At 40.2% G+C, this 27,822-nt stretch overlaps 1 protein-coding gene and 2 long non-coding RNA genes across 3 annotated transcripts in view; all 3 read right to left on the reverse strand.

Annotated features, from left to right (window-relative positions):
* fermt1 (FERM domain containing kindlin 1) overlaps window positions 1-27,822 on the reverse strand; it is a gene marked incomplete at its 5' end in the record, with an annotated part of 928,370 nt that overhangs the window by 672,797 nt on the left and 227,751 nt on the right.
* On the reverse strand, window positions 4,016-5,238 carry LOC119418484. Its single transcript, XR_005187200.1, has 3 exons — window positions 5,128-5,238; window positions 4,875-5,049; window positions 4,016-4,105 (listed from the first exon to the last, which is right to left on the reverse strand). It is a non-coding gene; the product is annotated as an uncharacterized LOC119418484 (long non-coding RNA).
* On the reverse strand, window positions 8,175-17,050 carry LOC119418483. Its single transcript, XR_005187199.1, has 3 exons — window positions 17,008-17,050; window positions 8,761-8,874; window positions 8,175-8,583 (listed from the first exon to the last, which is right to left on the reverse strand). It is a non-coding gene; the product is annotated as an uncharacterized LOC119418483 (long non-coding RNA).

Here is a 27,822-nt window from a genome sequence, read left to right on the forward strand (position 1 = left end):
CCCTCTGTGAACAGTAAACAGCCATCAGTGTGCTAATGATCCATTGTTAGGCTGATGGTCCTTCTTGAGCATGTGATCAGCTGGTTTTGGTTGTCAGCAGCAAAACTGATTGATCCACTCTGAGAAGGTGCTATTTAAGAGACTGAGCTGAAAACAGCACCTCAGACTGAGGAAGTCTCTCAGATGAGAGACGAAACGTTTCTACATTTTTTTGTTGATTTGCATTGTTTTGTTTTTTTTGAATGTCCAGAGGACCAGATTGAACTTTTTTGGATTTTTCTACCTGGATTATTGAGCATGCATCAGGATAAAGGTGCATTCACTCATTTTTATTTTAAAAATGAGTGAATGCACATTTAAAATATATAAATCCTGCCAAATGAGCATTTCCAACATGTCTGAAGAATACATATTTAGTCATTTGCTGGCTTGTACGATGATAATCGTTAGCTTGTTGAATCATGTTTTCTTGTTTAGGACGTTTAAAACAAAATGTTTGTGCTGAGACACCACATGGTGTACCTGCAGGTTGTAAACTTGTCTTCTGGGTCTTTTCAGTGCCAGCTGGAGGGACACCTGTGGAGGCAGCGTTTGCAGGAACAGATCTTGCAGCGTTGGTTTTGATCACTGAGCCTTGGTTCTGAGAGCCCGTTTGAGAAAGCCTACTGGGACCGGGTAGTCGGCCAATGACGTAGGCCGCGAGGCGGTTAGCTGGATGCAGAGAGCCAATGTTTCCAAGAGCCAGTCTGGCATAATTATAGTGTTTGCCATTAACCTAAAAACAAAAATATATTATGAAGTTCAACGAATGTAAAAATGAGCATTTATTGAAAAATATGCTTTTCTGTTAATGTAGCTGGATGCAACCAAAAACATTAAAGTTTTACAAAACTTCACTTTCATTAGAGAACTTCAAGAGACACTTGGGCCATTTAAAAGTAGGATTCTATGGAAAAGTTGTAGAAAAAGACTTACCAGCTGCAGATAGTCAACGTTTCTACACTTTTCACTTGTTTACAGACTCAAATATTCTGTCAATTATTAGTCTTTTGTAAATCAAAATATACATACATTTATTGTAATTGGTAGTTTTTATGTGTATGCTTATGTTTGTTCCTTAAATTATTTTAAATTGAATAAAAACAATAATAATCAAAATTTGAGACATTACTACAGATAATAGTTCTGTTTTTTTTCCTAGACAAAATATTTCTGATCAGGATTTTACACATTACACTCACTCCAGCATGCTAAACTGACAAAACATGTATTTATATTTAATATCTACAGTTAAACACGAGTGTAAGCTCTGATTAAAGTCATTGTAGTTGATTTTTTTATATAAATAGTAGACAACAAAGAATGAACAGTTTTTGCCCATTTCTATTTCTGCAAGTTCTCAGCTCTAGTGGTAAAACCAAAGAAAGAAATATGAGGAAGCTTCAGTGTGAAAAATACTTCCAGAAAATTTAGGTTTATTTTATTTTATTTTATTTGGGGCTGCAGTAGCTTGGTCAGTGCCGCGGTCTTGTAACCCTGACGCTGCAGGTTCGAGCCCAGGTTGCGTTAGGCATAAACAAATAGTCAAACCTTTCATGGGAGTTTGCTCAAGGCCCCTGAAGAAGGGAGCAGCCGAAGAAACGTAATTTATTTAATTGAATTTTATTTATTTATTTTTAATGAAATAAGCAACAATATCTTAAAAGAAACTCCCTCCTCCCCCCCCATACTCGTTTCGATACTTATCAGACCTGGAAAACACTAATTCAATCCTAGACTTCAAATCTGTGCAGGAACCCTGGATCACTGAACAGTAGCCAAGAGTTAAATCCCAACATGATGCTGATTATTGGCTGGTCCCAGTAAGGACTAAACTGGATCGCTGTAGTTTAAAAATACAGTAGTCCCTCGATATTTCGCGGTTCGACTTTTGTGCATAGTGATAGCTGAACATGGGCACCAGTGCCCCTCGCGACCCAAAAAAGGAAGAAGCGGGTAAAAGATAATAGATGGCTGTATCGCCAGTCAAAAGAACTACACTACCCAGAAGCCAACAGTGCCTCCAGCTGCTGCTTTTTGCCCAAATGGAGGGAAAGTTTTGCAACACAAAGACAGAAGTAACAATCTATTGAGCTCACAGAACAGGCAGGAAAGTCACAAATAATCCTGAAGCTCAATTGTCCACGCGCACATCAACCTGAATGGGGTGGTGGGCTTCATCGGTGCAGGGTAGGTCTGCAGAACCGGAACCGAGCTCGCTACTGTTCTGCAGAGCTGGTGAGTAAAATTTTGCAGTACTGTACAGTACATATGCGTATGTTATTAAAATAGGTTTAAGAGTTTAGAACACCGGAAGAGTGTGTGATGGGTTTATAAAGCCTTAAAATATATATAAATACTAAAATAAATACAATGTTCCTACTTGGCCGTTTTTCACCCATCGCGTGGGGGTGTGGAATAATCTAGGGACTACTGTAGCTCCAACTTCGCTGCAGTTCACACACGCTTACCAACGTCGTAAAGGTGGCACAGCTGAAGCGTATTATTATTTAATATATGTAAATAAATGTCTACAAAAACAAACCTAAATATATGGGGTTTTTTTTTACATTTATTTTGTAGTTACAGCTGTTTACTAATAAATGTGGCTGTGTGACAACTGAGACAAAGCTTCAACTCAGAAATATATTTTTATTACTTTATGGAAAGAAAAAAAAATTGAGATATAAATTGTATATCGATATTTATCTTAAAATATCAAAATATTAATTTTGGTCCATGTCGCCCAGTCCTAGTGAATATAATTAATATTAAAATAATCGTTTTTTATTTCAACTCAACAAAACCACCAATTCCCTAGTTTTCTTGCCGCTGTAATTTTTTTGACTAAACAGTTTTCACGCTGAGGTAGGTTTTTTTTTTTTTTTTGTTATGGTTCTTTTAAAAGATACCTCCACAAGTCCAGTTGCTTTGTAGCCGATGGGTCTTTTCCTAGCACTCAGAGAGCCGGCAGGTACTGCGCCTCTCAGGAAGGGCGTGACGCCGTACCACAGCTCTGGATCCTCAACCAGCTCATCTTCCTCCTCTGCATCAACACTCTCATCACTGTTATAGTCATACTCAGAGTTGTCTTCTGCTTCACAGTCACTGACATGGGTTGGTTTACTGATCTGGACCTAGGAGCACGTGGAGAACAAATTTAATTTAGTACAAACTTGAAACAAATGTACACACTATAATACTCTGTAAAGTATTTATAGTAATATTCCTGTTAGGTAACATTTATGGACAAGAAAGGTGAGCGCACTCTGTAGGTGATGAGTGAGCCGCTGGGTTTCTGCAGGGTGACTTTAGTGACCGGGACGATGCAGTAAGGTCCAATGAAGAAACGCTGACAAAGCCGATTCCGATTCATTCGTTCACACAAACCTTCCAGGACCATTTTACGGTCCCTCTTCCACTGACACAGTGAGCGTATCTGGATCTGCTTCCTAGTTTCTTTTTCACTAAATGCGTTTTCCTGAGAACATTGTCCTTCTGAGGGGACAAAGAAGATGAACAGAAATGAATATCTTAAAAAACTAGAATGAAACAGATAAGACTGAGTCATTTTCATTACCTGCTTTATAACTTATCAATACAGGTCTGTTTTTAGATACGTTGTGAGATAAGTTGAGGGGTTTTGTTGCATCCTTTGGTCCAAGATTAGCAGCAGAGAGCTCAGACTCCAAGGTGAGCAAAGGAGGAGGCTGGCTGTTGACCGCTCTAACACGAGCGCAGGTCATCTTGCTCTCCAGGTACCTGTACACGGGATCCTTATCCTCTTCACGTATCTGAAATTAGGATTTCAATTAAAGACGATAAGAAAGAGACGGAACAAAACTATACATCGCACCTTAAATAAATATATTTCAAGAAAAACTTTATTTTACCGGTGGCGGTGGATTGGACGCACAGCGTTTTGGGACTTTTGGTGGGACCAAAGATTTTTGACTTTTAGGAACATTAAGTGAATCTGGATCTGGATCACAAGTGTTGAGTTTCCACAGTTTAGTAGCACTGAAACCCAGGCGAGACTGGGCTGTCGGCTCCATGTGGGTCGTAACTGGGGAGGGACAAAAAGCCTTGTGTTAACGTTTTAGAAGTCAATTAGATATAAAAAGCCAGAAAACAGAAAAAACAACAAAACTAAAACAAAAAAGATCATTAGATCTGTAGGAGTAAAAAAAACTATAATAGAGAGGTATACTGTATTAAAACGAAAGCATGCTGTGACTTGGGCCTTTACAATAAAGTCACAAATAGAGTAAATAAATTAAATTTGATAATTATTCCCTGAAGGAATGTTTAAATGAAGATAATTTTAGGCTTTTTGGATAAATGTTGGAAAAAAAAATTGTTTTCATTCATTCATTCAACTTTTATTTAGACATGTTAATCCCATTGAGCCTCGGGGACTTGTTTTGTTGGGTGATACGAGATTGAGCACAATCTGTAAGAGCTCAGAGTATGTGCTGGGATTGACTCTCAGCTACTCCTAAAACAATTGTTAGCTCAATATCTGTAAGTGTATCTGTTTTTTTATTTGTTTTTATTGTAATATCTGTGTCGCAGACTTCTTTTTTCTTCTAAGGTTGACTAGCGGTGGCAGCCATCTTGAACTGATTTGACTCCAAACGTTCATCAGTTGTAGATACACGTCTAATGATTACTTGCTCAAAATTTCTTTAAATCCATCCCCTAGTTTGTGAGATATTTTGCTAACACACACACACAGACAAATACATTACGTTTTGCCTTTTGACAGGGAGCAATAGTAGCAGACTGGGTCTGTTCCTCAGTCTCTCCCAGATTAAACTGTTTGGTGATCTTACTGTCAGAGCAGGTACAGTCAAACATGCACTCGGGCCGTTTGCAGTGGACACGTTCTTTTTCCCGATGCTGGAGGCTGGAGCACACACAACCCAGTCTGCAGAACTCTTGGCCACATTCAGGTCCCGCATCGGCAGGTGGCAGCGGAGGTGAACTTAAGAGCTGATGGGGTGGTGTCTGATTAAAGACAGAATATTTGGTTACTTCAGGTACACAAAGCTGGTAAACACTTTATTTTTCAGAGTAAAAGCATACCTGATTAGTCAGAACTGCAGACAGAGCCGTTGTTAGTCGTTCTGGAGTCAACTGGGTTCTGCTCAGGCCCTGGTTCAAGGCTCCGGTCTCCAGAAATGACAGTTTAAACTGATCCTTGAAGAGGTTTGAAGCATTCTGTGGCCACACCTGGTCCTGACCCAGCCTTTGTGCAGACGTATTACAGATCCCCGCTTGGTTTGTCAATAACCTGAAGCAAAAGGAAAGACCAGACTGGTTGAAATCACAGCTCCAAAACCACAGATAAATGAAAATGATCTACCTAATTTTCATTTATCGTCTTTATCGATTCTTCGCGTCTCTCTTTTTCTACTGAAGACACTGGATGACAAAAAGCTCAACTCTGGTGCTCTTCACCGACCTCTCCCTTTCTCCTTTCTCTTTAAAATCTGTTTTAACCGTTCAAAATCGGTTTTTGGATCGTTAAATGCAGCTAAGCCGAGAAGCTAAGCTACCAGCTGAGCTAACAGGGCGACTTCGGGAAAAAACCTCCGTCTTGTCAAAGCTCCAAAATTCACGGTCGAAACCCGTGCCTTCGTGTAAAAAGTTGTTTTTCCACTGCAAAAAGAAGATGAGAACTTGTTTATTGATTTTATATTAAAAGCTTTGTGTGAAAAATGCTATGCTAAAGAGCTCAAATCACTGAGCGTACGGCATTTTGAGAACCGAAAAACAAGGAGAGACAACCCATGTCACATCAAGGGGCCTACCTCCCATTTTTATTAGACACACGCTGCTCGCTCCCTCACTATCCATCCTTCGGTTCAGTTTTATACCGCCATCCAGTGGTCAAAAGGTAGTACAAACTAAAATTTACAAACGTTTCTTCATTACATTCATAACATTACTAATTAGTCAAATTTTAAACAATATTATCATTTATTGCAATAATTTCCGAGACAATCGTCCAGCAAAATTTGTTATTGTGACAGGCCTAGTTGAGATCATGACATTCTGTGCTCTTTTAGAGTGTTTATGAATATGGTCTAGAAACATGCCTGCTGGAGGTCATTTTGTTGGGCCCTGGCAGTGGACCTCCTGTTCCTCCTTGCACAAAGGACGAGGTAGCGGTCGTGTTGTTGGGTTGTAGCCCTCCAACGGCCCCCTCCATGTCCCCTGGTGTATTGGCCTGTCTCCTGGTACCTATTTCATGCTCTGGACAATGTGCTAAGAGACACAGCAAATCTTCTTGCCACCGCTTGCATTGATGTTCCATCTTGGATTAGCTGCACTACTTGAGCAACTTCAGTGGACTGTAAAAAAACGCCTCGAGATGCCTCTATGCGTGACAGCACTGACAAAATGAAAAAGTGACTAAAAGTTCAACCAGAGAGGATGAGAACAGAGAAATGACCTGTGGTCACCACCTGCAGAATCACTCTTATAGGGGTCTTGCTAATTGCCTCTCATTTCACCTGTTGTGTGTTCCACTTGCACAGCAACAAGTAAAACTGATTCACAATAAGTGTTACTACCCAACTGGTGGCACTGATTCCACAAACTGATTTGGAGTTACATTCTTTTGTTTAGGTGTTCCCTTTATTTTTTTGAGCAATGTATATTTGAGATGAACCATCCCAAAGATCCAGTACCCCGGCACAAACAGAGTAATGTTGTGTATACTGTTCAGTGTCAGGAGGGCTGTGATCAGTCTTACATCGGGGAAACTAAACAGCCACTGGCCAAAAGGATGGACCAGCACAGAAGAGCAACACCATCAGGCCAGGATTCTGCAATTTATGCCCATCTGCAGGCAGTGGTCACTCTTTCAGGGATGAAGATGTTCACATCCTTGATAGAGAGAAATGCTGGTTTGAGAGAGGAGTAGAGGAAGTCAACTTTGTGAAGAGAAACGTCCATCATTAAACAGGGAAGGAGGCCTCCATGTCCACTTGTCCCCTTCTTTACAATACTGTTCTTGCTAGTATCGCTCAGCCCCCTGTGAATAGCCAGTGGCCATCAGGGCACTTAAACCCCCAGTATACTCCATACACAGAGGTGCGCACGTACGTACGCGGAGGTACGAGCATAACCCCCACGGCATGTCCGTGCAAAGCTCAATTTTTACGACCGCATTCGTGTACGCGATGTCGCACAATAAACTGCCCAGCGACGGACTGTTTTGTATGCGACACCAATGTATTAAATTCCCCTTCTTCATCTCTGATCTGGCCTTTTCTTTTTTTGCCAAGAGGCAGTGATCTCTTCCTCCTCCATTAATGCCATGACTGAAATGGTGAGAAATGGAGGAATTTGTCACGAGCAAATTAAACTCAGGTCCAGTGTGGCTGCGGGAGGATCTGGAGATTTCCTGGTGGGCTGCTCTGATGTGTGGGCTGTAGAGCCAGCGCTCCCTGTTTTTTTTTTTAAGATCTTTTTATTAGCAACATATAAACAAAGAACACCGCTGTGGCTGAGGCTGCCAGCGCTCTTTTTTCCCCCCTGACCTGTCAATCAATCTAGTAGGCGTGTCAGCAAATGACCAATCGGCGACCTCAATTTGTCCCGAAGGTAAACGCCCCTTGTTTGTGAAGCTGCTCTGCAGCTGCTTGGGGTGTACGCTGGAGTATCATGTCTGAACCCTCTGTGTATAGTACACGCGTACGTACGCGTGAACGGACGTACGCAGCAGTATACTGGGGGCTTAATCAATTGTTAGGCTGATGGTCCTCCTTGATCATGTGAACAGCTAGTTCTGAATGTCACCAGCAAACTGGTTGATCCACTATGAGAAGGGGCTATTTATAAAACTGAGTTTAATGCAGCTCCTCAGATTGAAGGTCTTTTGGATAAAAGACGAAATGTTTTAACAACTTTTTTTTTTTATCTGTCCAGAGGACCTGACTTAACTTTGTTTGATAAGTTTTTATTGCTTTATTTATTTTTAACTTTGTGTTTCTGAAGATCTTCGTGTTTGGTAGCAAGTTATGCTGGAGAACCTTGATACCACACACACAATAATACAAACTGCGGTCCCCAACGATATGATGACAACACACAAAAGGGACTAAATGTTTAGAACTAACAAGATAAATCAGAAACAAACGCACCTTTGTGAAGTGTAGCTGTTGTAACTACATCCAGAGGAGGAGTCCGGGTGCGTGACTGAAGATCTAGACTGAGGCTCAGCTGGATTTTGTCGTTGGGGGCTGCTCAGATGGGAAGCCTGTGACCTCAGAGACGAATAAAGTAGGGGTTTGCGAGAAAGGGGGCACGGTCTGCAAGGCCTTTCTGGGATTTTGAATGCGCCGTTTCGATGCTTGAGTACGCTATCCAGGGTCTTTACGTAGCTTGAACTCTTGGCTGGCAGCTGATAGGACACAGAGTCCTCCAGGTTCAAGGAGAAGGCAGCAGCTCGATCACTGATTTGCTGAGCTTCACTTTCCAAGTACTCATCCAACATGTTGCTGCAGAAGGCAGACAGGTTCTTTGGAGATTCTTTAGGGGATAAAACAAAAACAAAAAAACAGAACATTTTATTTATTACAGAAGAATAATAAAAACAACAAATATCTTGAGTCTGGTTTCAGTTTAGGTAATCTTTCAGTAATTATAGAACAGCTGCACTAATCCCTGATAAAAATGATCCCGAAGCTACAAGACGACAAATCTTACCATTACAATTAGAAGCTGATGTTTCATGGCTCTTTGTAAACTTGTTTCTCCATCCCTTTATTTTAGTCATGTCACTTGTCTTTCCAGTTCTGGAGATAAAAGGTAATCCCTCATCTGTAAAATAAAGACACCAACCGCATAAACCCAGTTAACACTTCACAAAGTACTCAACATAAAAAGGCTTCCTTAATCCTTTAAAGCAATGACGATCAGTCTTGAAAGTCCAGATTTAATCAGTTTCTAAACCATCTACAAATGCTCCAATTTGACTGCAGGAAATCATGATTTTAGGATCTTTTACCCACACTGTTCAGCTGCTGCGTTAATTACAGAAATCAGAGCCTAACCAGAGCTGAGGTACAGTAGTTTTGGGGGTGCAGAAAAAAAAAAATAGATTTTTCGATGAATCTAGATTCTTAGTCCTGGCGATTCTGAATCGTTTCTAAAGGCCCATAAATCGATTTTAAAATGCATTCAAGTTTTGTACTTTTTCCGCTCCTACTCCCCGTTTGGCCGCCATAGAACTGAGCCGTTTAGGCCACCGTACAGCAAGCTAGTTAGCCAGCTCCCTCTATCTGAATGGAGCCTGCTAGCATGGAGGACAACGCGATTCAACCCGCTGCTTCGTCTTTAAAAATCATTCCAGGTCCTACAATGTTCCAGGGGAAAACAGAGCTTCACAAGAGCACAGGTGTTTACAAGAAGCGTAAAATAAAATTGCAGGACAGTATTTTGGAAATACGACAAAATGCATGGAAGATGAAAGCGAAGCAGCCGACCAGCGAACTCTGCAACAAACTTCCAGGTTTCTCCAAAGGCTGTGAAGAGTTCCCTCTCCATCTCCAGCTACATCACAAAGGATTTACGATCAGACAGCTCAGTGGAAGGTGAGGGGTTCAGGTTTATTTTAATACGATGGAATTAAATTCACATTATTCCTTCATGTAGAGTTGTTTTTTGGCTTTTTTTGCAATAAAGCAGCATCACAACTTCACCATGAAACAACAAATGGGAGAAGCTCTGATGCAGCTGCAGCTCAAAAGTAACTGTTATTTCTCATATTATACTAAAACTTATAGACAAGTTGTACAACAAACTTTATGTAATTTGTCTTTTTAACAGGTTGGAGAGGACAGATGAGACACATCACCTGGAGCCAGTTCTAAATGATACAGTTTATGGTTTATAAATTATTACAGTTCAGAAGAGGTTTTTGTGCAAACTTGCACAGGTTTTGAAATTTTGTTAAAGATTTACTAAATTTGAATCAATATAGTTAAGACTGAAGTCTGTATATTTCATATTAGATTAAGTTTTGAAAATATAACAAATGTTAGAGAAATATGGTTAAAAATAACTGGTCTGTATTTTATTGAGTTAAAAGGTTAATATACTATGGTAGGCTGAAGTCTGTTTACTTTTATATTTATATATTTTGAATTATTTGTCTGTGATGGACTGGAAACCTGTTGTTCCCCGCCTCTCACACAGTGATGGCTGATATGGGCACCAGTGACACCCATGACTCGTACAGGTTTGAACAAGTTTTTAACGTGGACGAAACGGGCCTGTCCTGGAAAAGCACGCCATCTCGCACTTTTATTATGAAGGACGAAGCCAAAGCACCTGGTTTCGTCTCATCTTCATCACCTTCGTCGTCATCACCGGACAGCTAACTCTTCATCTCCATGTCTTCTTCATCTTCATCTTCTCTAATGAGTACCCATTTAAGACAAATATATATATATTTTTAAAGGTTTAAGAGTTTAGAAAATTGGGGGGGAGGGCTCGGAACTGAATCCCCACAATAAACAAGGGACTTCTGTATATGTTGCAAAGAGTAAATGTATTAGACAGCATCAAAGTTCATGCTCAATAATCCAGGTAAAAATCCAACGATGTTCAGTTAGGTCATCTGGACGGTTTTTGCTGAGACATTTCGTCCTTCATCCAAAGGACTTCATCAGTCTGAGGAGCCACAAACAAACTGAGTCCCACAAGCAGTACACTCCCATAGTGGGGAAAAAAAAACAGTTTGCTGGTGATAAGATGGTTTCTAGGGCCTGCCCTCTTCCCAATCAACTCCTCGGAGGCAGCCATGCCAAAGTGGTTCAAAACATCAGTTTTTATTAGACGACATTGATCGGCATTTTTGTTTTTTGTTATTTTATCTTTTATTCTCGGAAACATTTCAACTGAAACACCTGTTTTTCCACTCGTGTATTGTTTGCAAAAAGCCGACTGTGACTTCAGCCCAGTGCAGCCTGAAGCACTTCCTTTTAGAAAGTCTTAATATTTCTGCTAGAATATTTGTGTATTGCAGAATTGATGTGTGAAGATCTATAACATAGTGAACATGAACACAGAATGAAATGTTTCAACATGGAGTTGATTTAGGACATAGTCATTAGCTCATTAATCCAGTCAGAATAAACAGATTTCTCCTAAATGGATTCAATATATTTTGATTTAATGGTTTCCCTCTGAACTTAATCATTTACAGCAGGATTCACATTATATCAATTATTAATTCCACAACTCTAGAGTAATACATTTATGAGCAGGTTTTAGTATTAAAGTCATAATCTATTAGTATGCGTTGACATAAGCGGTTTCTGGTTGCCTGAGACAAATTGTTTTTTGTCTCAGGCAACCAGATCTCGCCTCGAGGTTGTCCGGTGGACCTAAGTGAAATAGACATGGATTAAAGTTCTCCATCGTCATGGCAGATTTTTATCATCTGTAAAAACGAAAGGGGAAAACATGTTTTGTTGTGGTCTTTTAAAAACCATCTAATCTAATGATGAAGCAGACATTCATCCAACGCTGCTTTCAACAAGAGAACCAGAGCCACAGTTTGAGCCAATCAGAGCAGAGTAGGTGGGTTGTGTTGTCTGATGCATGGCAGGTGATCAAAGTGTTCCCAGCTTAGAGACAGACTGCAGGTGAGGGCACCAGTTACTGTGTCCTGGACTATAATCTAAGGAGGACACCTCTCTACCCTAACTAAAGATGATATGTAATAAGTTAATAAATGGCTATGTATTAAACGTATGTGTTCACACATGACCAATTCACTGCAGCTGGGGGAGATGCCAGAACTGAAATACCCCCCACACTGCACTCCTACCTCCCCGGGACTTTTGTATCTAAAATCTAATTTTTTTAAATTAAATGTTACTATGTTCAGAGCATCGTCCTCATTGTGCAGATGTGTGCAGCTTCGTGTGACTAAACTTCTGGTCCTCAAAGGAAACAGCGCCACTGCAGGAGCGAGCTCAAACTGTTGGTCTCTCTCATGGTGACAGAGGCTGCGTCTGCTGCTTTAGTTCTTATAATAAAACAATATGAATACTAAAAGATGAATATTCATGTCCCAAATTAAAACAAAAACATGTCTGTTTTAATATCCTCCCAAACTCACAAAATTCTCAGAAGTTTGTAATTTTTCATAAATATCTGCAAAATTCAGTTCATTGTAATATTTTAGCAACAACGACAACAACAACAACAACAACAACGTGTTGTGTGTGTCTGGATGTGATAAACTTGATATTTAGAATCCTACTGAGAGGTAACTACTGTGACTCTTCCTCCAGAAAGATGTTGGTCTTGATGCTGCAGGTTTTCTTCCTACAACTTTAACTCCATCAGAGAACGCTTACTGTATACTTTTACTAAGGTCATGTACACAGTATAATGTGTACTTTTACTAAGGTCATGTACACGGTACACTGTGTACTTTTACTAAGGTACACAGTATACTGTGTACTTTTACTAAGGTTATGTACACAGTATACTGTTTACTTTTACTAAGGTCATGTACACAGTATACTGTGTACTTTTACTAAGGTCATGTACACAGTATACTGTGCACTTTTACTAAGGTTATGTGCACAGCATACTCTATATATATGCAGGAAAAATCTCACAAATGTGTAGTGTTTGGGGGAGGGAGGCGCTAGGGTAAACTCTAGGTGGAGAAATATTTTTTCCGCTTTAATCTCTGCCTTACATAAACTGAGTGCGCCTCTCTTGCAAAATCTGATAACAAGGAAGAGGATGAGGAGAACGAGGAAGTTCCACTCCAGCAGCTGCTCAAAGAGTCGGCCACTCTGTAGCTGGAAAACTCCAAAACAGGCTACAAGATGGCTGACAGAGAATATTTGTACTGTGTATAATAAAGTAAGGTTTTTATTTTCTGCTGCTCTCTTTGTCAGGGGTCACCACAGTGAGTGAACCCACATGAAAGATCTAGCAGTTTGTTTACATCGGATGCCCTTCCTGATGCAACCTACACTGCAGCCCCTTGTGCTGTATACTTTGTATATAGTGCAATATACTTATTACATTATTATTATTACTACATTTTTCTCAACATTTTTTGCCATCTTTATTATAAAAGCAAAGTAAGTAAAGTGTTATGTGTTGTCGTCATTGTATGTTTCTATACAATGACAAAATGAGTTCTTTGCATTTAACACATCACACCTGAGATATATCTAGGTCAGGCATGGGCAAACCCCGGCCCACGGGCCATATACGGCCCATTGGGCTTTTTAAATGGCCCGCCGAAATTGTCCAAAATTTGGTCAATTTAAAAAAAAATAATAAATAAATAAATAAATAAATAAATAAATGTATACTTTATTTTTCAGGGGTGCTTATGCACCCCTCAAAAAAAGTTAAAATCGCCACTGGTTCAAATTATATTTAAAAAACTGAATTTAATAGGAAAAAAAACTGATGTCGTTTTACCTGTAGTTCCAGCATTTCCCCAGTAGAGGTGCACTACAGAAACTGGCGTGTATTACAGGCAAATTAACAGTGGAGAATTTCTTCTTCTACGCTTTTATTTTTACTTTGCCCTAAAAACTTGTCTGTAAAAACATGTTTATCAAAGAAAAGTGTACCATGAGTGCTGAGTGTTTAAAATGAAATGGACAACAACATATTGTTTCACTGAGGTCCAATCAAAAGCTGTTTTTATGCCAAGAAACTGTTGCGGTTTTCAAAAAGTACACTTTACTAACTGCTAACTATGCTAGCAAGCTTTTCTCCGATGGCGATTTTTTTTTAAAGAAACATGGTAAAAACAGAGCAGGTCTATTGTGTCCGGAGGGCCAAGATAAGTTAGAAAAAAATCAGTTTATCACGCAGGACTGTGACTCGCCTTGTGGAACTGAATGATTGAACATGGCCAGCAAAATAAGCTAAAAGGCAGAGAGCCCTTTAAGTTACGGTTTACTGGATGGATGGATGGATTTTTATCTGCGGCACTAACAAAACAGTTTTGAGATAATGGAGGTGTTTTTGACCCTGGAGTCTCTGAAAGGAAAAACACGGAGAGAGGATTTTTATAACTGTCTGGTGTCATGAGAGAATGAAGCTTATGTGGAGTAAAGTTCAGTGTCACAACAGACAGATCACCAAATTTAAGTGGAAAACATGTCGGGCTGCTGACAAGAATCCAGGATAAAGTGAAAAGAAAACCTGGACCAGGATGTTATTTTTCATCCATCAGGAATCACTGTAATTCATGCTTTGTGTGTGAAACCGTTAATTGTGTGTGAGTTATCAAAAAAAAAAAAAAAAAAGTGAAAGACCAAAACGTGTGAATTATTGTGCAGGTACTCTGTTGTGATGCTGCATAGAGGAGCTGCAGGAGGATGACGCCTGCTTCCATTCCCAACCTGCTGACCTGCTGTCATCAACTTTAGATCCTGTAGTTGTAAAAAGTTTTGTGAGGAGTTTGTAGAGGTGAGCTGCCATTTTATTTAGAGTTTTCTCCTATATTCCATTAGCATAGTGAGGTAAGACATTTGTGGTTTGGTGAATTTTATTTTTCTTCAGGTAAGAGAAAATACAGTGGTTTGTTTTGTTTGTTGTTTGGGCCTGAAGTTGGTAAGACTCCACAAAGTCAATAATTTCACTATTGTAAATAAAATCACAGTTCTATCATATAATCCTGACTTAGTGGTTGCTTGAGTGGTGCAGAAGGTAGAATCGCCCATAATTAATAGCGTCCCAGCAGCTGTTATTGCACTGGGGTGTAACATCACACAAACACTCCATCTATCTGTTCCGGGACCCGGCCCTTCGCTCCAATTTCAGAACTCAGTGTGGCCCGCGAGTCCAAAAGTTTGCCCACCCCTGACCTAGGTGGAGCAGTGGGTAGCTATGCAAGCACCCGGGGAGACATTAGGGATTAGGTGTCTTGCTCAAGGACACCATGACATGTGGGCATGGCCAGGAGTTGAACCTGTGACTTCTTGGTCCCAAGTCAGCTGCCCTACCTCTAACCCATCTCGGCCCCTTAATGAGATATCTATAACACCCATCTATACATTGAGTTCTGATGCATGCTCAATAATCCAGGTAGAAAAATCTAACAAGGTTAAGTCAGGTCCAATGGTATGCTGGAACAGTGAAAAATAAGTTTCTGACATAAAAAAAACTAGTGACTGGTGTATCGGATAAAGCCTCCAGTATACTCGGGCGTTCGTGAGTCCGCGGAGGTCCGCGTGTTAAGAGTTGAAACGGATGCCCGCAGGGCATGTCCATGCAAAGCTCAATTTTTACGACTGCGTATGCATACTCTGTGTCGCACAATAAACTGCCCCACGATGGACTGTTTTGTATGCAACACCAATATATTAAATTCCCCTTCTTCATCCCTGATCCGATTTGGTTTTTTTGCCAAGAGGCAAGCAATTTCTTCCTCCTCCTCCATTGAAGCCATGACTGAAATGGTGAGAAATGAAGGAATTTGTCACGAGTGAATTAAAATCAGTTCCAGCGTGGCTGCGGGAGGGTCTGGAGATTTCCTGGTGGACTGGTCTGATGTGTGGGCTGCAGGGCCAGTGCTCCCTGTTTTTTTTTTTTTTAGAACTTTTTATTAACAACATATAAACACAGAACACCGCTGGGGCTGCCAGCTCTGTTTTTTTTTTGTGTGTGTGTGTGTGTGTGTGAGACCTGTCAATCAATCCAGTAGGGGTGTCAGCAAATGACCAATCAGCGACCACAATTTGTCCCGAAGGTAAACGCTCCTTGCCTGCGGAGCTGGTCTGCAGACGCTCAGGGTGGACGCTCGAGTATGAAGTCTGAACCCTCTGCGGACGTGTGCGCCGAGTCCATGCAGAAAAAGGTCTGCACAAGTATACTGGAGCCTTTATACTCAACACATTAAACGGCAATGGGAAATGGAACTAAATGTCGTTTTGGATAATGATTCTTGGGAGAACATTTGTTCTGGTTGCCACAGGGGAGTTGGGAGTGAACTGGAAAGAGTCTGAAAATGCAAAATTAGGTTTTTAGAACACTATTTAGGACTTTTCTTTCTGAGAGTGACGATAATGGTGACTGTTGGAGCAAATGTGGTGTTGTGGGTGACCACACCCACATATTTTGGGACTGCCCCCAGGTGCAGGGCTTCTGGAAAGGTGTCAGGGATGTGCTGGAAAAATTATTGAAGATACAAATCCCTTTTGACCCTTTCATCTTCTTACTTGATGTGTTCCCTGATCACCTCAACCATGATCAAAGTTCTCTGATACATGTTCTTCTTATGAAGGCAAGAAAAATGATCACGGTTAACTGGATGAAACCCGATCCACCAACCATTGAACATCAGATTCCAAAAATAAGACGTGTACATAATGGAACAATTAATGGCTCAACTACAATTAAACATTCAGAGCTTTAAAAGACTGTAGAGACCTATTGTTAACTTTCTTAAATAGACCAAAGTTCATGGTCAATAATTCAGGCACAAATCCAACAATGTTTAGTCAGGTCATCTGGATGGTTTCTTATTTTTTGCTGAGATGTTTCATCCTTCATCCAAAGGACTTTTTCAGTCCGAGGAGCCACAAACTGGAGTTCAATAACCATCACACTCCCATTGTGGAAAAAAACAGTTTGCTGGTGATAAGATGGTTTTCTGGGGATCACCCTCTCCCCCGTAATTTCTTAAATAGAGCTCTTTTGTGGTTTTATTTTTGTTTAAGCCTGTATGAAGACAAATGTATATTGTATTTTTGGTGTTGAAGAGATGGCCTAGTCTCAACAGTTTGTATATAACCTGCCTAAAAAAATAAAATAAATTGAGTTCATTTTGGCATCAGTGTTTTTAAAATTAAATGCCAAACTATTTTGGTTCACAAAGCTTTCGCAGAACATGAACCCATTCAAAAAAACAAAAAAGAAAACCAAGTGTGCAGAGTCACGAACGATCCAACTCACCAGCAGAAGATGGAGCTGTACTGCTTTGTTCAGGCAGGAATGGAGAAGGTAGTGGCAGACAAACCCCCAGATAGTTCAAGTCAATGGGCATTGTGGGATCTAAAGCACTCAACTTCAAACCCACTAAAAAATGAACACGAGTCAAACATACAGCATACATTTACGTTGTTTTCCCACATGTTTAGGTGTTTGTGTGAACTCACCCTCCTGCAGCACAGGATGGATGACCTGTCTATGTTTGAAAACACTCAGATCATTCAGCAGCAAAGACTCCAGTTGAACCATCTTCTCCTCCACAGTCTCTGGATTCGCCTCCACTGAGAGACCACAGAAATGTTCTTACACACCCATTTACACCACTCTTCATTCAAACAGAAAATACCTGGGTGGCAATGTAAAACATACTGTTATACAGCTAAATAACATTTAAAAATCATAATTACTCATTTCCTGAGACTCTGTTGGCCTTGCTGAGGAAACTGGAGATTCTTTTGATGATACAGTTGCTGGCATGTCTCTGACATGAAACTCCAGCGCTTCCTGTCACACACATTAAAAAAAACATTTAAGATTAAAGTCTTTACAGTATTCAAAAAGCGTTCAATACAAAAACAACTCTTTTTGAATTCATCATGTCCTGGATGACTGAGAATCTTCACCACCGTCTTTACAGTATGTTTGGAAAGATGCTGACTGCTCAGCCTTACTTACAGCTATGCTCATTACCCGTCACCGAAAAGCCAAATAAAAAATAAAAAAAGCAATAATGCTTGTGTCTGCGTATTTGATTCATCTTTCATATTAGCAAAATATATCTTAATTGAAACTCGGAAAGTAATCATAGGCTGTACATCTAAACACATCACCTTTAAGTCAAGCCAACTCAACATGGCTGCCACAGCTAACCATAGCTATTACCCACAAATGGCTACATTATGCAACATCATATCCACAATATCCTACATCCTAGATCTTTTAGTTTGTTTATCGTAGATCTTAGATCCTTGTATACTGCTTCTTTTTATACTTTATATTTTTGCTATTTTTGAGCGTAACTGGGACCTTGAGTACACATTTTCATTCCACCTCATGTACCACGTGATATGAATGATACTTGAACTTGAGCTTTGCTTAATTTCACTGATACTGTTGAGTCAAACCTGTCTGCATGTCTATTAGCAAAATATTTTATAAATCACTGAACAAACGTTATTAAAATTCTCAGAATGTAAACTTTAGTATATTTACTAATAAACTTTAACTTTTGGATTCAACACAATTTAAAAAGGCTTCTACAGCTAACTGACCTTAGCCAAGACCAATATACTTTGCATATACCGAGTGAAAATCTGATGTGGTGGTAGCTGAGACTCACCCAGAACATAGCCTAGTAACATAGCGCTGTTTTTAAAGTTTGCCCCAAACAGCTATAACTCTGTCATTTCCCATCATAAATATCTTAGTTTAAAAATTTGATATAAGGCAGTAAGTGATGAGCATTCCTTCAAGGACTGGTAGGCCTTCAATTTAGTTCTCTAATGTACCTTTGTAGTAAATGATGCAAATAGCAGGCCTTCAATATCATCCAGCTCTGGTTGCATAGCGACAGTCAATGATGGGCTGGGGGCTACAGTGGGGGAGGCGGCAGCAGTAGAATCAGCAGTGGCAGCAGCTTTCCACATTCTTGGCCGGCAATTTATCCCCCACCGTCTCTTGACCTTCCTCCTCCTCTTTTTGTGATATGGACGTGTAGACACTGGGGTGGAGGTAGAAGAACCAGGAGTAATGGATGGTGCTAGTTGCACATTATGAGTACCAGTGACACTGCTCTCTTCATCGGGTTTGTCACCAGGATGTTTATGGAGGAGCACAATCTCACCCAGAGCATGTTTGCCTCTTATACAAGGGACATACGAGACGCCACGAACAGATAGGTCAGACATTATAGGCTGCAGCACCAATCTGGTCTCTGGTGTGGTTGATGAAAGAGAAGCGTTTACACTCGCTGTGCTGTAAACAAAACAAAATAGAAATCATTACACATAGAAAATGCTACAATACGCTGCTTCTCTTACAAAAAACAATACATTAAAATAAGATAGCAACACAACATTTGATATGAACTTAACCATCTTTAAACATTTTCTGGATGACTCATTTAGTTTCTTACAACACTTAAGAATTTTGACACACCCTTCTTAACAACATAAAGAACCATTCACTCATACGTACCTCTTCAATTCCCACATTAGTATTTAAATTGGGTTGAAATCTGCACTTTAGGGCTTGTTTAAACGTGGAAACAGAGATTTTCCGAAGTTGACTGAAAAGTCACATTTTCACTGTACGCCATGTTGAATACGTTTCCATGCCAGGTCTCTAGCTGGCGCTGTGATTGTGTTTTAACAGCACACATATGGAGTGTTTCCCCTACCATTATCCAAGGAGGGAGCCCCACCATGTGGACAGAACCGAGCGTCCCGCCTATCAAATCCCCCACCCCCCCCACAGGTTGAATCGCTCCTAGGTTTGGCGAGTAGCACAAACAGCACTCTGCTAGTCATCATTGCTCATCTATTTGCATGTGTGCAGAATAACTAACTACTGACTGCAACCGTAGTGTGCCTGTGTGACTTCACCTAAGACAATTGAAATGACGACAAGGGGCTTCCAAAAACTTCCATTCTGAGATATGGATTCAAAAATCTTAGTGGCGGAAAATAGATGTTGTGTACATGAACTGTCAAAATGCATCAGAAATGTTACAGCTTCACTTAAAAACTGTATTTTTAAACAGGACCTTAGTTTCTCACTTTACAATAGAAGAATATTAACCCACCCGTTTTTGAAATGTTGTTGTTTGTTACCATAAATCACCTCCTAAATCGTCACAGTAACATTTCAATTGGGATGAAGTTGGCACTAGTCTAGACTGTTTTCCGTTTATACCATTTCTTTGTAGAGTTCCTAGTGTTCTTGGGATCTTTTTCTTTTAAATGATCCAACTTTGGCAAAGCTACATTTGAATGAAAAATAGCCTCATGTTTGTCTTTAGAACACTTGGGTTAATTGGTCAATGGCTACCTGGTCCAGGTAAAACAAAGCCCTAATTATCAGCTCCTCGTTACTGTGCATTATAGCTGGTTTGAGGCATTTCTTGGTTTGAACTTTTGATGTGCAAAAACAGGAACAAACTCTCGGGGATTGTCAAGATGTGCAGCAAAACTGCTGGCATAGCCCTAGAGAACCTCACCGACCTTAGAAGGCGAGGTCAGTGAACAAGGCCAGGCTGATTCTGGCAGATCCTGATCACCCACTCCATGGTGAGTTCAGGTTGCTTTCATCTGGATGCAGGTATCTGCAGCCCAGATGTAGGATGAACAGACTGAAAAACTCTTTCATCCCTGTAGCAATTAGGCTTCTCAATGAACAGTGATGATTTTTGTACTGTTAATTTTAATGTCTCAATGTATTATTTAGTAAGGGTGTTTTATGTGCCTACTGACAGTGAAACAAATTGCCACTTGGTGATAATAAAGATTCTTGAACTTGAACATTGTGCTGATATGCCAAACCTGGCTTTCTCCAAATGTGGTGCTGTACAATATGGTCCAACAACTAGGGATGCATGATATTATCGGCATCGGTATATATTGGCGTTAAAGTTCAATATCGGACATCGGCCATTCCATTAAAATAACTCACTGATATAAAAGGCACTGTTTTTGCTTGCAGTGGCAGCATGTGATGACGTCACGTGCACCTACCTGATCTCACGGCGGAGAAGAAAATTCAAAATGTCTGCGGTGTGGAAGTTTTATTTTTTGTTGGTGAGGATGTCTGATTCCAAAGATTTATGAACTACGTTGAGCCTCGCTACATTGTCCCCAGTCTGAGATATTTTTCAGACGCAACTTTACCCGAATTACAAGCCGTCATTTCCAATGTCCTTGAGAAGCTAATAGCCAATAGCATTTGGGTGAGTTTTACCACAGACATTTGGACGTCGTGTTAGCCCCGTTAGCATGATTAGTCTTACAGCACAATGGATAGACAAACACTTTGAACTTAAAAAGGCTGTCCTTCATGCACAGGAGTGCAGAGGATCCCACCCTGCAGCTAGGAACCTGGAACAAGCCTCCACAAGTGAGACAGCATTGCAGGTGACTAATGCTAATGAATAACATTTAACACTTTTCATTTAATATACGTTAGAGTTATGCATATCATATGGCTTTTACTGAATATATAGCAAATAAGCCTAAATAAGAGAGCTATGTTCTGATAAAAGAAACTACTGTATATAAAACATCGGTATCGGCCAAACAAGTGTTAACATATTGGCATATCGGATATCAGCCAGAAATCCAATATTGTGCATCCCTACCAACAGCCCAAATTTAGTCTCGTCTATCCAAACAATACTGATCCAGAAGTCTTGACATTTGTTCAAATGTAACTGTAAACCTGTTTGAACATAAAATTACTAACTCCTATTAATATTAAAGGGTATTGATGCTTCCCAAACCAATTGTAGTAAGAAATGATAGCTTCTCTGAAGTTTAGTTTTTGTTAAATATTAGCAACAGTTTAATGTTTTGTTGTTGATTATCCAAGGCTGTATTCAGCTAATGTTAAAGTGCAGTAAAAACCAGATGAAACATTAACATTGCAAATTCAGATTCTTGGGGGGAAAAAAAGATACAATTGATTTTACCATGACTAAACAGACTGGTTTGTGTGCTTCCTAATTCCATATCTAATGTAAATGCAATCAAGCAAGAGAACCAATCAAGACTCGTATGCACTTTTGCATCTACTTTACTTTGATGATCTACAATCCAGGACTGTAAAACAATCTGTTGGGTGGATTGCTCATTGTTCTGCTGGTATTTGTCCCATGAGATTATTTACCTACAAAAAAATACCGTAGTGCAACCCACAGAAAACTGCTTTGTGAAGGAATGAATCTTAAAAACCAGAGCTGTAAATAGCACTGCCTGCCACGGTCTGAATTGAACTTTCTAGAACACAATGGAGATTGTCCTCAAGAACTTGTGTGCCGTCCTCTCCAGACGCCGTCCATTCATTCATTATATCAACTCAACCATCTCTATGTACAGCTGCATATTCGTCTTCGCCTCTATATTCCAGCTTCAAGCCATTCAAATCTTAAGCCTAAAATTGTTCAAAATTTGCCTAAACAGCAGTCTAAGTTAGTCACCAACGCATACTTTATTTATACATGCAGCTGATGTGCCTGCATTATTCCTGATGTCATTTTACTGAATTTACTGAAGGGCACAAGTAAAAAAGGTAAATTGGGTGAGACCATCTTCCTTTACACCATGTAAGGAAGAATTATGAAAATGTCACAACAGAGGGATTTTAATGAACAATTAACTAATAAAAAACGTTTTAGTCTATAGGACATAAGACATTAGTTGAAAGCACTTGGCAGACATGTAACTGAATCTGGTGTTATGTCTGGATCAGCACCATGATGCTTTTCTTGACATTTTGCAAAGGCAAGAAGGTTAGATTTATCCAGAGATATGTATCACTTTCAACATAGATCGGGTCAGACTGCTGCAGACACATCAGACAGACAGTCGAGACAATAATGGGTTTATTTAACTTCTGATTGATTTCTGAATTAACTGTTTAAGTGGATGGGTGGATAGACAGATTGACGCTCAGAAAATGAAGCAAAATAAGAGTTAAAGATGCAGCTCAAATGCTTTAAGTTATTTCTTGTTATATTCTACTGTCATCATCCATCAGTATCTTACACAATGCTGAGTATTTTTAGACTGACATGAAATCTTATGGCAAAACATGTTGTAACTGAGTGTTTTGGTGGTGCTGTGACTATCTTCCCCCCCCCCCCCATTTTCTCCAGTTTCTGTGATACTGCAGTGCATACAACACCGCAAAACAAATTGGACTAAACATGAATAGTATTGGCACTTTGAGACACCTTTATCCAAAACCTTAATGTTTAAATCATTACTGCACAATAGAGACAGATGGCATCTCTCATTGTGATCTAACTTAGTTCATAAAGACTATTTGTTTTTATCTGGTGTGTGCAAACATGAAAAAAGCTGGGAGGAACATGAACATGGAGGTGATTAGGGCATAAATGACTGACAACAATTGCAGATATTTCATGACCTTCAAAACTGCTTGAGATTAATTATTTTAGTTGTTTTCTAATGGACGTGTTAATATGTGAGAAGGAGAACTCAAAAAATACTACACTATGTGCCTAACATTTTTCAGTCAGGTCATCTGGACAGTTTCTTTTTTTGTGCTGAAAATTTCACCTTCGATCCGGAAGGCTTCATCAGTCAAAGAAACATGCAAAACTGATTCTTCCCCTAACAGCTTACTCCAAAGAGGAACAAACCAGTTCTGCGTGTGATAAGATGGTCTCGTTGGTATGCCTCCTCCTCCATTGCCGACCCTCTTCCTTGTTGACAGTCGTGTCAAACTGGTTGAAAACCATGGATCATTGATCATGGACTTTGTTGTTTTCAACCCGTTTGACACGACTGTCAACAAAAAAAGAGGGCCGGCAATGGAGGAGGGGGCGTACCAAAGAGACCATCTTATCACAAGCAAAACTGGTTTGTTTCACTTTGGAGTAAGCTGTTGGGGGAAGAATCAGTTTTGTTGTGCGTTTCCTTGACTGATGAAGCCTTCTGGATCCAAGGTGAAACGTTTCAGCACAAAAAAAATAAACTGTCCAGATGACCTGACTGAAAAATGTTGGATTTTATACCTGGATTATTGAGCATGAACTTTGTTACTAGACTATGTGTCTTTTCCTTCAGTCTTTGTTGAGAGTTAAAATCAGCAGGACCCTAGTTTACAGAAGATGCAAAAGATGCAATTAAGTCCCGCCTTCTTCTCTGCACACAAACATGGTACTCGAGGCTCAATGAGACTAACCTGTATAAATAAAGGTTGAATGAATTGCATGACCCTTCTTTAAAGTATGAGATAACTTAAGTACTTTGAAACGTGTTTAAAAAAACATTGTATAAATATACAACAGCAAGGTAAAAACTACAAGAATGAACAAGTCAATGCCTGAAAATTATTTTGGAGGGGTGTTTGTTTTTTATTTTACGAAGAACAAAGTCAGGACTTAAAACTCGCACTGGGACCATTCTATGTGGACTCTACAGTAGAGCCTGATCGATATGTCAGTAGGGCCAATATTTTAGGCTGATATACAGTAGGTGTTTGGGAACATAGGGGTGCACAGATTTTCTTAATTTTGATAAATCAGAAATTGGCTGATACACGAGAAACCGATTTTACCAATTTATTTAGTTTCAACAACAATTGTCTGAACTTCATTTTGAGCACTACCTCATGGCCAGTTAAAACAAGTTTGTATTCTTTCTAGGATATTGTTCAAGGGTACGTTTTTCAACAAAATAAGATTAGAAAATTGATGGTGCATTGTGACCTTACCACACCTGACGGTGTCACTTATAAAATAAAATCGTATTGGCCAAAATCGGAATCGGCAGGTCAGACTTTTTAGAAAACGGTGATCGGCCAGAAAACTGCAATCAGTGCACCCTAGAACATATCAGTATCAGTGATAATTGGTCTATTGTGTGCCGATATAAACACTTTTAAAGTTCACCCTAAAATGCTGGGAACAAGCTGTGTCCTTACTTGTAAAAGGTATAACTGTACAATGTAACCAGCAGAGGGCACATGTGGACTACAGTCGTTCAAGTCATGGCCGTGCACTTTAACTTTCACCAGTGCCGAAGCAAGGAACAACTAAATACTGTGTGGCATATTTTTCTGAACAGAGAACAACAAGTTTATTGTAACTCAGTGTTTCCCCTACCATGGCGCCCCTCCCTGCCTACCGAACACCCTCTCCCTGACACGACGTAACGATAAGCTAGCGGGGCGCTAGCTAAAAGCACTCCCATCCCCTCAAGTTGAGCCATCTCCCACCCCCACAAATGTCAGTATAACAGTCTCCACCCTCTCCAAACCCCACCTTCCTCGACAAAAATCACAGAAGAGATGAGTGCCCTGCCAGGGCAAGTAATGTAGGAGAAAAACTGTACCTGTAAAATAAAATAAAAACTACAATAATTTCTCTAATGCTTTGTTTAAAGGAGAACTGCACATCTGAAAGGCCCTTATAAATAAATGCATCTTGACATCACTATTCTTAGAAGCCAGGAGACCGTAAAATTTCAACTTTAGCGATCCTAGGCCTCGTCAGCGCTAAACAGGGGCTTTCAAATGTAAACAAAAGGCAGATGAGTCGTTTAGCTGTAAGCAGCTGTTGCTACTACTGGCTTCCAACAACAACTCTTATTTGATTATGTTAAATATCTCTTAAACAATGCTAGTGAACAATGACATGAATTTGGTTCAACGGTGTTTTGATTACTTTTGTTTCTGCAGCAAAACTAACATTAAACTACTCTGTACAAGTCAACTTCACATCATCAAATTTGATGCAGATGTCCGAGTAATATGGCAGATTATTTGTATTTGGTACATGACGCCTCTAAACATCTAGTGTAAACATTGTTTTATGAATATATGGAAAAGAACATCCACCTATTGATTAGTTTTAAATACAATGATATAGATTTATCACAAAGCTTTAATAAGGGACGTCTGAGATTGTCATCATTGTATGTTCCCATGCAATGGTGAAATGAGTTCTCTGCATTTAAGCCATTACAACATGAGACACACCCAGGGAGCAGTTAGGGATTAGGTGTCTGGCTCAGAGACACCACGATATGTGGAAATGGCTGGGAGTCAAACCTGGGACTTTCGGGTCCCAAGTCGGCTGCCCTACCTCTACAGCATCTCGGCCCTGAAGCTTAAAGATCAACTATAGCAATTTATTACATAGGACTTAATATGTAATAAATAAAAATGACAGCCGATTGCGTTACGTTTACAGTTTTGAATTTAGACAGATACCTTAAACCTAAATGTGTTTGCTTTCTGAGAATTTGATCTATTTGATCTAAAGTTAAGCAAACTACATTGGGTTTATTTCAAACTTTATTAAAGACTAATTATCACATGTACATTGTTTTTAAAGACAAAAATGATCATTTACACTACTGGCCTCTGAAATTATACTTATGGTGCGTGGTATTTTAAATTAAACAACAAATTTGTCTTTTTTTTATTTTATTTTTTTTACTTTTGATCGTTAGCTTAACCATTTCTTTTTACAAAATTCTAAAGTAAACTGAAAATTTATATCGCAGTGTCTCCCCTAGATAACTTGACATGGCGGGGCGCTCATCTCGTCCGTGACTTTTGTCGAGGGGGCGGAGGGACATATCAGAGCTGTGCAGTTTGTACTGGCAATTTTTGTGGAGGGAAAGGGGTTCAGCGTGAGGGAAGAGCCTTTAGCTTTTTAGCTAGCGCGCCTGTATTGTGCGTCGCTAGCTTAGCGTTACGCTAGTGCCAACAGGTGGGCGGGGGTGCGCGCAGTTTGGTAGATGGGGTGTTCGGTTCTGTTAACGAGGCGGGGCGCCCCACTTGTATAATGGTAGGGGAAACGAAACACTGTATAGAAAACAAAAGTCCAATTATATCATTTAAAAATGTTTTAACTGAAGATCAGATCATAGGAAGGTTTGTAAAGTGTCCTCATAGTTTCATAGACATTTATTAAACATATCAACCTACCTGGACTCCATCACCTTGTGCTCACTTGGTTCAGCAGGATTTAAATCTTCAGGCTGGATGTCTACCTTCATCACAGGCGTAGAAACTCTGTAAAGACGAGAATTGTGCCCGTCCTCCCTGAAGCCCTTTGCAAACGGGTTGTGATTAATTTTCAGCTGAGTGATGCGAAAATTCTGATAAGTTGTCACCGCCATGAACTCGGTTTGTGGAAAGGTAAAGGTCATGCTTTCGGGTCCTATGACCACGGGTTTCTCGGCTGTGGGTGATTCCTCATCAGGAACGGGAATAACGTGAAGCCTTGGAATGTAGCGATGCATGGAGTGCAGGATTATATGACCGTCCTGGTCCTGGAAGTTGTTGGTCAGTTTCAGTTTATAGAAAGACACCAAGCTGTTCATCCACTCTGAGCCTCGACTGGGGGAGAAATGGTGGGAGAAGGCTCGGATCAGGCCCTGGTTTTGGTGCTCTGTCGCCCCACTCACCTCCCATTTGGATGTGGCCCAGCGGTACTTGAACTGACCTGACGGCACTATGGACAGGACAAGACTGTACATCCGATCAGGGTCCAGACCAGATAAGCGATATCTGCAATAGGGGAACATGCGGCGCCCGTTTTTTGTGAGGATCATCTCAGTTCCACATTCGCTAAACTGCTTCCAGATGTTGTTGTTCTCCAAAGTGACGCTGACACCTTTGAAGGTCAGCACAGGAGGAAAGTATTCTTTCAATTCTGGACCCCCAAACGTGGTGGACAATGCTGAAGACCAAGGCAGGAAATCTGCTATGTTGAGACCGTTCATCTCTGAGCATTTTAGGGAATCTGATGCAGATGCCACGTAAGAGGTAGCTGGGCTTTGATCAAACGTGTCCTCAAATACGGAAGTAGACGTTTCAGCAGGCTTGGCTGGGCCTGCTTCAGCAGGCAAAGACATAGTAGAACTACAGTCATTATTAGCCATGGAGATGGCTTTACTCTCCAAAATGGAGACAGTAGTGAGGTCAGGTCCTGTAGTTGCAATAAAGGAGGGAGATGACGAAGGGACAAAGGCAGGGGGAGCTGAGAGGAGGCTTTTATCTTCCTCCACTGCATGTCTGTCCTCCATG

Source organism: Nematolebias whitei, chromosome 12 (genome assembly GCF_014905685.2).
Source record: "Nematolebias whitei isolate Nwh7 chromosome 12, NemWhi1, whole genome shotgun sequence".
Lineage (NCBI taxonomy): Eukaryota > Metazoa > Chordata > Actinopteri > Cyprinodontiformes > Rivulidae > Nematolebias > Nematolebias whitei.